The sequence below is a fragment of the Tursiops truncatus genome, chromosome 6, assembly GCF_011762595.2.
Source record: "Tursiops truncatus isolate mTurTru1 chromosome 6, mTurTru1.mat.Y, whole genome shotgun sequence".
Lineage (NCBI taxonomy): Eukaryota > Metazoa > Chordata > Mammalia > Artiodactyla > Delphinidae > Tursiops > Tursiops truncatus.
In genome coordinates, this window is record NC_047039.1 from 15,878,936 (window position 1) to 15,887,974 (window position 9,039).

Sequence of the window (9,039 nt, forward strand, 5' to 3'; positions counted from 1 at the left end):
TCGGCTCCTTGTGGTATAGCCTAGGGATTGGCCTGGCATCCCAGAACCCCAGACTGCCAGGGTGGAAGGCCTCTGAGGTCCAGCCCCATGGGTTAGGGCTGGAAGGAGGCAGGCTGAGCCCCAGCCCCAGAAGGCTCCGGAGTCAGCAGCTGTGAAAACCCCTTAACCCCTCTTTGGGTTTTTTCTCTGCTGTCACCTCGTCCCCTTTCCTCCCATCTCCTCATAGCCCTGGGCACTGTCACCTGGAATTGCCGGGCCCTCCTCAAGGTTGTGCAAAGACCCATTTCAACACACTTCGAGACCGATGATGATTCCAATCGGGCCCGTGGCCAAGCACCACAACTGCCCCAAGCCCAGCTCTCCACCTGCCGGGGAGGAGGGTGGGTGCCGCTTCCAGAGGCAGCCAGGGTCCTCTGCACAAACCTCCCCATTGGCCTCTGGGGCTCAGCTGAGTGGCCCTAAACAGGTGACACCCACTGAGGGCTCAGCGTAGTGACCCAATTCTTGACCTTGCCAGAGAGGGCCATAGATCCCCCTTCCTCTCCCTGGGATTATGTCAGTTTCCAAGCATTCCAGAGACGGATGGGACCAGATGTGAGGTCAGGGTGGAGTGGAGTTTACTGACCTCACTCTCTGTTGTTTTCTCACTGTGATTGCCAAGCTCCCCAGACTGGCATCTGCCTGCCGGGCACTGTAGAAGGTGACACAACAGAATGAGAGCAAGCCCTGGTCCCGGCTGACAACTGCTCGGCCCCAGTGGGCCACGTTCACTGCTCCCTTGGCCTTGACACAGGCAGGCAGGCCCACCGCACCACCCATGGCGTGACCAAGGAAGACGAGGGCAGCCTGGCAGCTGGTCGGGGATGGCAAGTTTGCATGGGCACCTGTGAAGAAAGAAAGCTGAGGGAGGCACGTGACTGCAGCCCTCCTGCTGGGACCAGACACCCCCACCCCCACCCCAGAGCAGACCCCGACCTGCCACCTGCGCCTCTCACACCCCCTCCTCTGGTCCTCAGACTGCAAGGAAGAGCAAGGCTCTCTTATCTCCTCCTTCCCCAGAGATTTCTAAACGCCTGGGGGGGGACTACCCTGGTGCTCCTGTGCTTAGGACTCCGTGCCCTCCCTCCGTGCACTGCCAAGGGTCTAGGGGGGTTCAAGCCCTGGTTGGGGAACTAAGATCCCACAAGCCGTACGGAGCGGCCCAAAAATAATAATAATAAATAAATAAACACCTGGGGAATAAACATTCCCCCTCCTCAAATAGAGTCGGGAGTGGGGAGCATGATGGGGGGAAGGAAGCACCAGTGGGTGTGTATCCAACACCCCGTGAGGCACCCAGCAAACAGTGCACCCAGACATGGCTGCACAGGTCCCCCTCCAGCAGGAGAGGCTGCCTTGCCTAAGGCCAGAGACTCAAAGGCTCAGAAAAGTGAGCGACACCATCAAGACTCACGGACTGGGCCTGCTTTTCGTGGCCCCAAGCAGGGGTGCAGGGAAGAAGGGTGCACACCAGGCCTCACGTCTCCCGGTCCCGGCCGGGGCCCCAACCCCTCCCCACCTCCTGCAATCGCCCAGGAGCCCAACCAGTCTGAACAATCTGACTTGAGAGCTGGGGCCATCTCAGCACCTAAAGGTCAGCCAGGTGCTGCCCAGGGAAGGATGATCCCACGGGGGCTCCTGAGCCTGGGAGAGACCTGAAATGGGATAGTTTCAGGGACAAGAGCTCAGGTGGCTCCCACCAGTGCTGCCACCGCAGTTCTGATGAGGAGTCTCCCGCCCGGTCCGGAGACCCCAGGGCGCTGAGAGCAGGACGCTGCCGCAGTGCTTCTCAGACTTTATGGCGCATGCGAGTCACCGCAAGTTCTTGTTAAAAGAAAGATTCTGATTCACATTATGTCTGAGGTGGAACCCAAGATTTGCATTTCTAACAAGTTCTCATGTGATGCTGCTGCGGCTTTGAGTAGCAAGGGGCTAGAGGACTGAGGCCAAGTTCACTGTCAGTCCCTCCGTAGAGCAAGATGGGATTTGAATGAGACTTAAGACTGTTTCTGCTTATTAGCACCCTTTCTAAGGAGCACGGGGTTTCACGGAGCCTCCAAATCTTCCCAGCATCTTCTCTTGCTCAGAAGTCCTGATCCCCAAGCTTCCTTCCAGAAAGTCCCTCGCTCCTTCCTTCATTCCATTTCACAAGGCAGCCCCAGGCCTGGGCCCTTTTGGTGGGGAAGCAGGGAGAGGCCCCAAAGTACAGATTATGCCTTGGAGCCAAGTATGGAACAAAAAATAGGGCAAAGGAGAGAGACAAAGCAGAGAACAGAGCCCAGGAGCCTGACTGAGGACCCGGCGGCCTCTGGGGCCTGGATTCTCTACGACAGCCAGCATCCCATAGATGGTACACGGGGAGGACAGAGTAGCCCAGAGACAGTTGGCCATTTCCTGGTGGGCGGTAGAGGGCAGGATGGTACGGGAGGGGTGGGGGGAGTCTTAGGCAAAAAGAGAGGAGATGGAAGGACCAGGCGGGCCAGGATCCAGAGGAGACTGCTGAGCCAGGCACCCCGAGAAGGCTCCTTGGCTGTCGGTGAAGGTGGTCCCTACCCTGTGAACCTGGGGGAGCCCCCATGTAGCTCTCACAAGCACCCTGGGATCGTTCCAGATGCCAGCACTCCCTGACCACTCACAAACCCTGGGGTACTACTCCCCAGGCCAGGGAGGGGCTAGGGGGCTGCTGGACCCCCTCTGTCCAGCTGGAGTTGGGGAGCAAAGATCTCGGCAGATCACCTCCTCCCAGTTTATTGGTCCTCCCCAGTTCCTCCTGGCCTTTTCTGCGGTTGCAGCCACCCAGCCAGAAAGACTAGATGCTGGAGATGAGAGATGCAAGGTGATAAGAGTGGACCTGAGGAGGTAGCCCTGCAGCTCCCTCCCCTCTGGCTGGGCTGCAGTCTCTCAAGCCCTGTTTGTTTTGGGGATTCGTGGGCAGTGTTTCCTAATTGTTTTGCTGCTCTAGGGAGAGAGAGCAGGTCAGCCTGCAGCGTCCTACCACAGCAGAGGCAGGAGGGCAGGAGGGCAGGGACAGGGACGCCTCCACTCCTAGCCGACCTCCTCTCCTGCCAGGGCTCCCCTTCCTTCCTGCATCCCCAGCCCTTTGGCGCTCACACTTCGGAGGGTGGACAGAGAACAGCTCAATTCTTACTCGCAGCCTTCAGCCCTACTCGGCCATCTCTTTGTCCTGATCTTCTGCCTGGAGATTCCCACACCCACCTCTCCTAATCCCACTGTCCACGCTTTAGCCTTGCCCTGGCCCCCTTCCCCAGTGCCCTGCAGCCGGCAGCTCCCTTCATGCTCCGCCCCGACATACCCACCAATGAAAGCTGCCTGCGAGAGGGAGTGTGTGTGAGCACGTGTGTGTATGAGTGCCTGTGCAAGCGTGCATACATGAGTGTATGTGGATGCATGTTAAGCGTATATGCGTGAGAGTGTGAGCATGTGTATGTATGTGTATGTGAGTGCATGTTGTATGAGCATGTGTGTGTACATGTGAGCACGTGTGTGAGCGTGCCTGTGTGTTGTGTGTATATGTGCGTTGCATAAGTGTGCGAGGTGGAGGGCCCTGTGTGTGTGACCGTGTATATGTGAACATGTGTGAGTGTGTATGTGTGAAAGCATGTGAGTGTGTGTGGGCATGTGTGCATACGTGTGTAGGTGGGGAGGTGTATGTGAGTGTGCATTGACTAAGTGTGTTGTGTGTGTAGTGAGCGTGTGTGTGTGACTGTGTGGACGTGTGAGCGTGTCTGAGCCTGTGGAGGCTGTGCGTGAACGTGTGTGTGACTGTGGACATGTATCTATGTGAGCATGTGAGGGCATGTGTGAGTTGAGGGGTGTGCGATCATGTATCTGTAAGTGTGCACGTGAGTGCACGTGTGTGTATGAGCGTGTTTGCATACATGGGGGATGCTGGGAGTGTGCGGATGTATGTGGCTGTGAGCACGTGTGAGCCTGAGTGAGCGTGACTCGCTGTTTCCCCTCCCCTGGCTCTCACCCCTCCCCCCCCCCGCCCCCCTTCTCAGCCCCGCCCTGCCCTAGAGGGACCAGAAGACCTCTAGTCTCTCTCCCTCCTGCTCCCACCAGGGCTCAGCCCCGCCCCAGCTCCAGCTTCTCCTGTCTCACCCCACCCCACGCTGCTCCACTCCTTCCCGTTTTGGTAAAGTCTTGCCACTGCTTTGCTTCCCTTGCTCCCATCAGCGAGCACTTTCTGGCCAGCTTCCCACCTGACAGCCGAGCCAGCAGCATCCTACTTCCTCCCTCATCCTGGATCCTCTGTCGGACCCCTGTGGCTCGACCCCCATCCCAGCCCCTGCCTCCTGGGACAGCTCTGCCTCCTGTCCCTCCTCCGGGGGCCCTCGTCTCTGTCTGTGAGTGGGTGTGTGTCTCCACGGGATGGGGGAGAGAAAGGAGCAGGAGAAGGAAGGAGACCAGGCTCAGACGGTGTCATTAGGAGATACTAATGCCCCTCATCAAGGCGTATTAATAAACATTATGTGCCACGCGCTCTGCGCACCCTGGCTGATGCAGGCCCAGCAGGACGGGCCCCACGTTTACAGCTGAGTAACTGCCGAGCCCACGGCACAGCCATTAGCCTCATGAGGTTGACCCTGCCAGGAGGCTTCCTGGGCCCGTCACAGCTCGCGGGACGGGTTCTGAGGGCGGACTGACGGAGGCTGGGGGCAGTGTCCCCCCCGCTAGCCTGGGCAGCAGTGGCCTCACGCCTCTCCTTCCTCGCTGAGCCCGGGGAAGGGAGCCGTCATGACCCTTACCCTCAGATGGCACTGTGGGACTTCAGCCTATCCCATTTCCTAATTTCATCTTCACGAGTCTGTGAGGAAACCAGGGCAGGTATCATTATCACAGCCACTTTACAGGTATGGAAACTGACACGCTGGGAAATAGTGTCTTTCTCAAAGTCATGCAGCTAATTGGTAATGACATTGGACTGAAGCCCAGGTTGCCCTTTGGAACGGCTGTGTTAACAGCTCAGTCACGGATCCAGTGGGGCTGCTTTTAACCAGATGGCAACATTTCCCTGGTTCTTGCAGCGCCAGAAGCCAGACCACGAAGCTCAGCTCCCTCAGCAGGACCGAGGGTCTTCATCCTCCCATTGGCGGTGCTGGCGGCAGGGTTGGGTGTCCTGAGGGTCACCGCACCTTAGTGGGAAATGGGCTGCGAGGCGGGGACCGGAGTGATCTAACTTGCGTAGAGATACTGGCGGAGGGCTTCCCTGGTGGCGCAGCGGTTGAGAGTCCTCCTGCCGATGCAGGGGACACGGGTTCGTGCCCCGGTCCGGGAATATCCCACATGCCGCGGAGCGGCTGGGCCCGTGAGCCATGGCCGCTGAGCCTGCGCGTCCGGAGTCTGTGCTCCACAACGGGAGAGGCCACAACAGTGAAAGGCCCGCGTACTGCAAAAAAAAAAAAAAAATAAGAAAAAAAAGATGCTGGCGGAATGCTTGCCATGTTGTAGGCGCCCCACAAGAGGTGGTTCCCCTTTCTTTATGTACTGACCACTGCGTCAATATTAAATTATTGGACCCTGAGGAGGTTTGAGCAGGCGGAAGGCTGAATGGCCCGTTCTTTGTATTTGTTTTTGAGCATTACAGTCCTGTGCTGTCGCAGGGTGCAAAACTGGCTACTCACTGTGACAACCACAATGGTGTTTAAAATTACATAAGGTATTATCCGTGTGTGTGTGTGTGTTTGTGTGTGTGTGTGTTGAAGAACATGAGAACTAGTGTTTTAATAAGATCGCTATCCAAAATAGTTAAGATGAAAGGAGTTGGGGAGCTAAAAATATAAGATCCAAGAGATCAGGGAAATGTTCTTATGAAAAACATCCAATTCCCTACATGATTCCAGGTAAATGAGCCATTCCGGCAACCTGTTGTTGGTCCTGAAAGCTTCAGCGTTCGTTCCGTGTGTCTAGAAACGGCAGTCTTTGGCCTAAGCTGACACTGATGCATAATAATTATATTTAACTATCACCTCATGATATTTGCTCTCAATCTATCTTAACATTTCTTGGCTATTTCTAAGTGGGACAAGTTTAATAAGACCATACGTTGTGTTCTTTATTCCTTTTTTTCCTTTCCACCCTCTTCCTAACCCTACCTAGATGCTACGTCCTGAGAATGGGTGACCTGTGACAGGCCAGGGTCAAAGAGGGGTGGGTCCACCATCTCCTGAGGTCCAACCCAGACTCTGAGCTTCAGATACTGAGAGTAACTAAGGCACGTTTCCCCAAGCAGATGGGAGTCCAGCCAGTGCAGACCCCAGAAGGGACCAGGGGCTCAAAGCTGACACTTGCATGACAAGAAGCTTTGGGACCCAGATGCAAAGAAGGGAGGCCTGGTGTTCTCAGGGCAGCTATCTCTATGCAGAATGATCCAGGGGATTCTTTTTCTTTCCAGTTATTTTCTTCTGTGTTTTAAATTTTTTCTACAGTGAACATGCTGTCCTTTAATGATCTAAAACTGAAAAAGTTACGGTTTGTAAAAGGGATGGGTTGGGGTTCAGGGGTCCCAGGAGCACCTGTTCTGGGTGAGGCCATGGTCGCAGGGTTCAGCTCCATCCAGCCCTGACCTGCCACCTATGGGCAGTGTCCCAAAGCTGACCCCACCCAGATTTGTTCTTGACCGGAGAGGCAGCTGACCAACCCCCTTTGATGATGCTCCTGGGACACAGTTGCTGAGCATTTGGAAGACAGAAAGAGTCTTGCCTGGGGTCTGTGGGCCCAAAGTTTGGTTTGCTGATGGCTGCAATTCTCAGAAATCAGAAGCACTGCCTGCCATTCAAGCCTAACCCCAGCCTACATTTCCAGCCTCAACTTGAGCTTCTTCCAGACCCACCTGTTCTTGTCACACCTTGTTGACATATTTATAGATTGCTTATGCAGTTTCCTCAACGTAAACTGCCCCTCCCCTCCCTATCCTGTCCACTGGAAAACTGGAAAACTCTTACATACCCTTCAAAGCCCGGATCGAGTACAGCCCCCTTTCAGTAGTTTTCCCTGATTACTACCCCCAAGCAATTACAATTTCCTTCCTCTCTGCTCCTTCAACATTTCCTATAGACTGCAATTATTTAGACCTATAATACAGTTATTTCTTTATTGATGTATCTGCCCCACTAGACCATGAGTTCCTCAATACCATAAAATGTGTCTTAATTCATATTTCTTATTTTCGATTTCACAGGGGTTCTCATTAACTGATTCATTTATCTACCCATCTCCCCAGCCATCATGCCTCAGGGCTAACCCTATGCTAGATACTGTCACATACACACAGGTGCAAGACACGGTGGCTTATTTGGGAACCACTCGCATCTCCATATGGCCTGGAACAAAGGGCTTAGACAACCTGTACTTGTTAGACCACAAGCAACCTTGACCCTGGCCTTGGGAAATCTTGCCTCTTCACCCAGTGTTGTGGAGAGTGGTGAAGCTCCTCCCATCTGAGTAACTACTTACGCCAAGAAGCAGACCAGCAACACCCCACCTCACCCCAACTCATTTTGGCATCTGGAGACCCAGGGAAGTAACTGACTCCAGATCTGAAGCCAAACTAGGAATCAAAACCCAGGGGTCCTATTGCCAGTTGGAACCAAATACCAGAATCTCCTGGCCATCCATTGGTGTCTTCTAAAGATGGTGCAGCCCATCTTTAGAAAACACCACGCAGTCCACCACCCATGAAGGTGCCAGGAGGAGACTATCAGGTCTTTGATGTTGACCCTTCTTGAGGGAAACCAGTGCCCCAAATAATCGGCCATCCTACACCCTGGAGTCTGGAAGCACTTGGCTCCCAGAAGGGCTCATGTCTGTGCCTCCTTCTCACCACTTCCCACGGATTCCACTCCACCCGCCTTGGTGGCCGGCCCCCCGTTTTCCCAGCCCCAGGACAAAAAAGCAAGCCATAGTTTTAATTGATCGCAGCCTTTCCCTTGGGGCAGGTACAGTCTCCGGGGCTGGGTCCTCTCCAGGTGGGTGTTAGGCGGCCCAGCAGCCGCAGCCCCTGGAGATCTCAGAGCCCAGGAGCTGTCAGTGCCTTCCACTGACTTACCCCTTGTGAATTGCAGAATCCACAGATTGCTGGGTAGCACTTTCCAATCCTGCGCCTTTTCCTAGATCCTTTGCCACTTGGCAGGTTGCAGGCAGCTGTGTAAAACAGCAGGGAGCTCTCTCGTCTGGTGCCAGTGTCAGAGAGCCTGGAACTCTGTCCTATTTTCCCCATTTTCCCCCCGAGTTTTGCTCGTTTCTCCCTCGGCTCTTCCTCGTCTCCACCACACCCTTGTGCGTCTCGCATTTCCAGTTCAGGACTTTCCCGATGCCCCCGCCCCACCCACCCAGAGATCAAAATGTACAACTTCCCACTCTGACTGAGGTTTGAAGCCAGGCAGGAGAAGCGATTACATCCTCCCGCCCAGATGGAAAGAGGTGAATGAAGAGATTAAATCATCTCCCTAACGCTCAAGGAAATGTGCTGCTGACCCTCTGCTCGAGGGGTCAGCAAGCCCGAGTACCTGGGGCCTTCACGTAAGCCCAGGTGGGCGGGCAGTTGCCTGGAGGTAACTGAAGGGAAGTGAAGAAACTGGGCCAGCCTCCCAGCAAGGCCCAGTGCTGAGCCAGGCCCCTTCCCCACCCTCCAGACCTCACAATCCAAATCTTACCTAAGGGGTTCCCCAGCCTGGAGGAGGGGCATCTCTGAACCCTTCATTCTCAGGGAATGTAGCTCTCTGGCTGTCCCCAAGGGGACAAGAAACGAAAGATCGAGGTGACTTTCATCTAGTTGGCTCATCTGTTTGTGGTTTTCCAAGGGCTTAATATATCAGGGACCAATTCTGTCAGGCAACTCTAGGGTCCGGCCCGGGAGGGCAGAAGGATCCAGGTCCAGACAGCAGCAGTGAGGTCTCATCAGAAGAGGTCAGGACCAAGAGTCAGCTGCCTAGGACACCTTGGACAAAGCCTTCACTCATCTCTCCATTCATCCCACAG

The 9,039-nt window shown here is 55.0% G+C and overlaps 1 protein-coding gene across 2 annotated transcripts in view; it reads left to right on the forward strand.

The window, feature by feature from the left end:
* PEBP4 (phosphatidylethanolamine binding protein 4) overlaps positions 1-9,039 on the forward strand; it is a 213,738-nt gene that overhangs the window by 185,267 nt on the left and 19,432 nt on the right. The window lies entirely within an intron of this gene.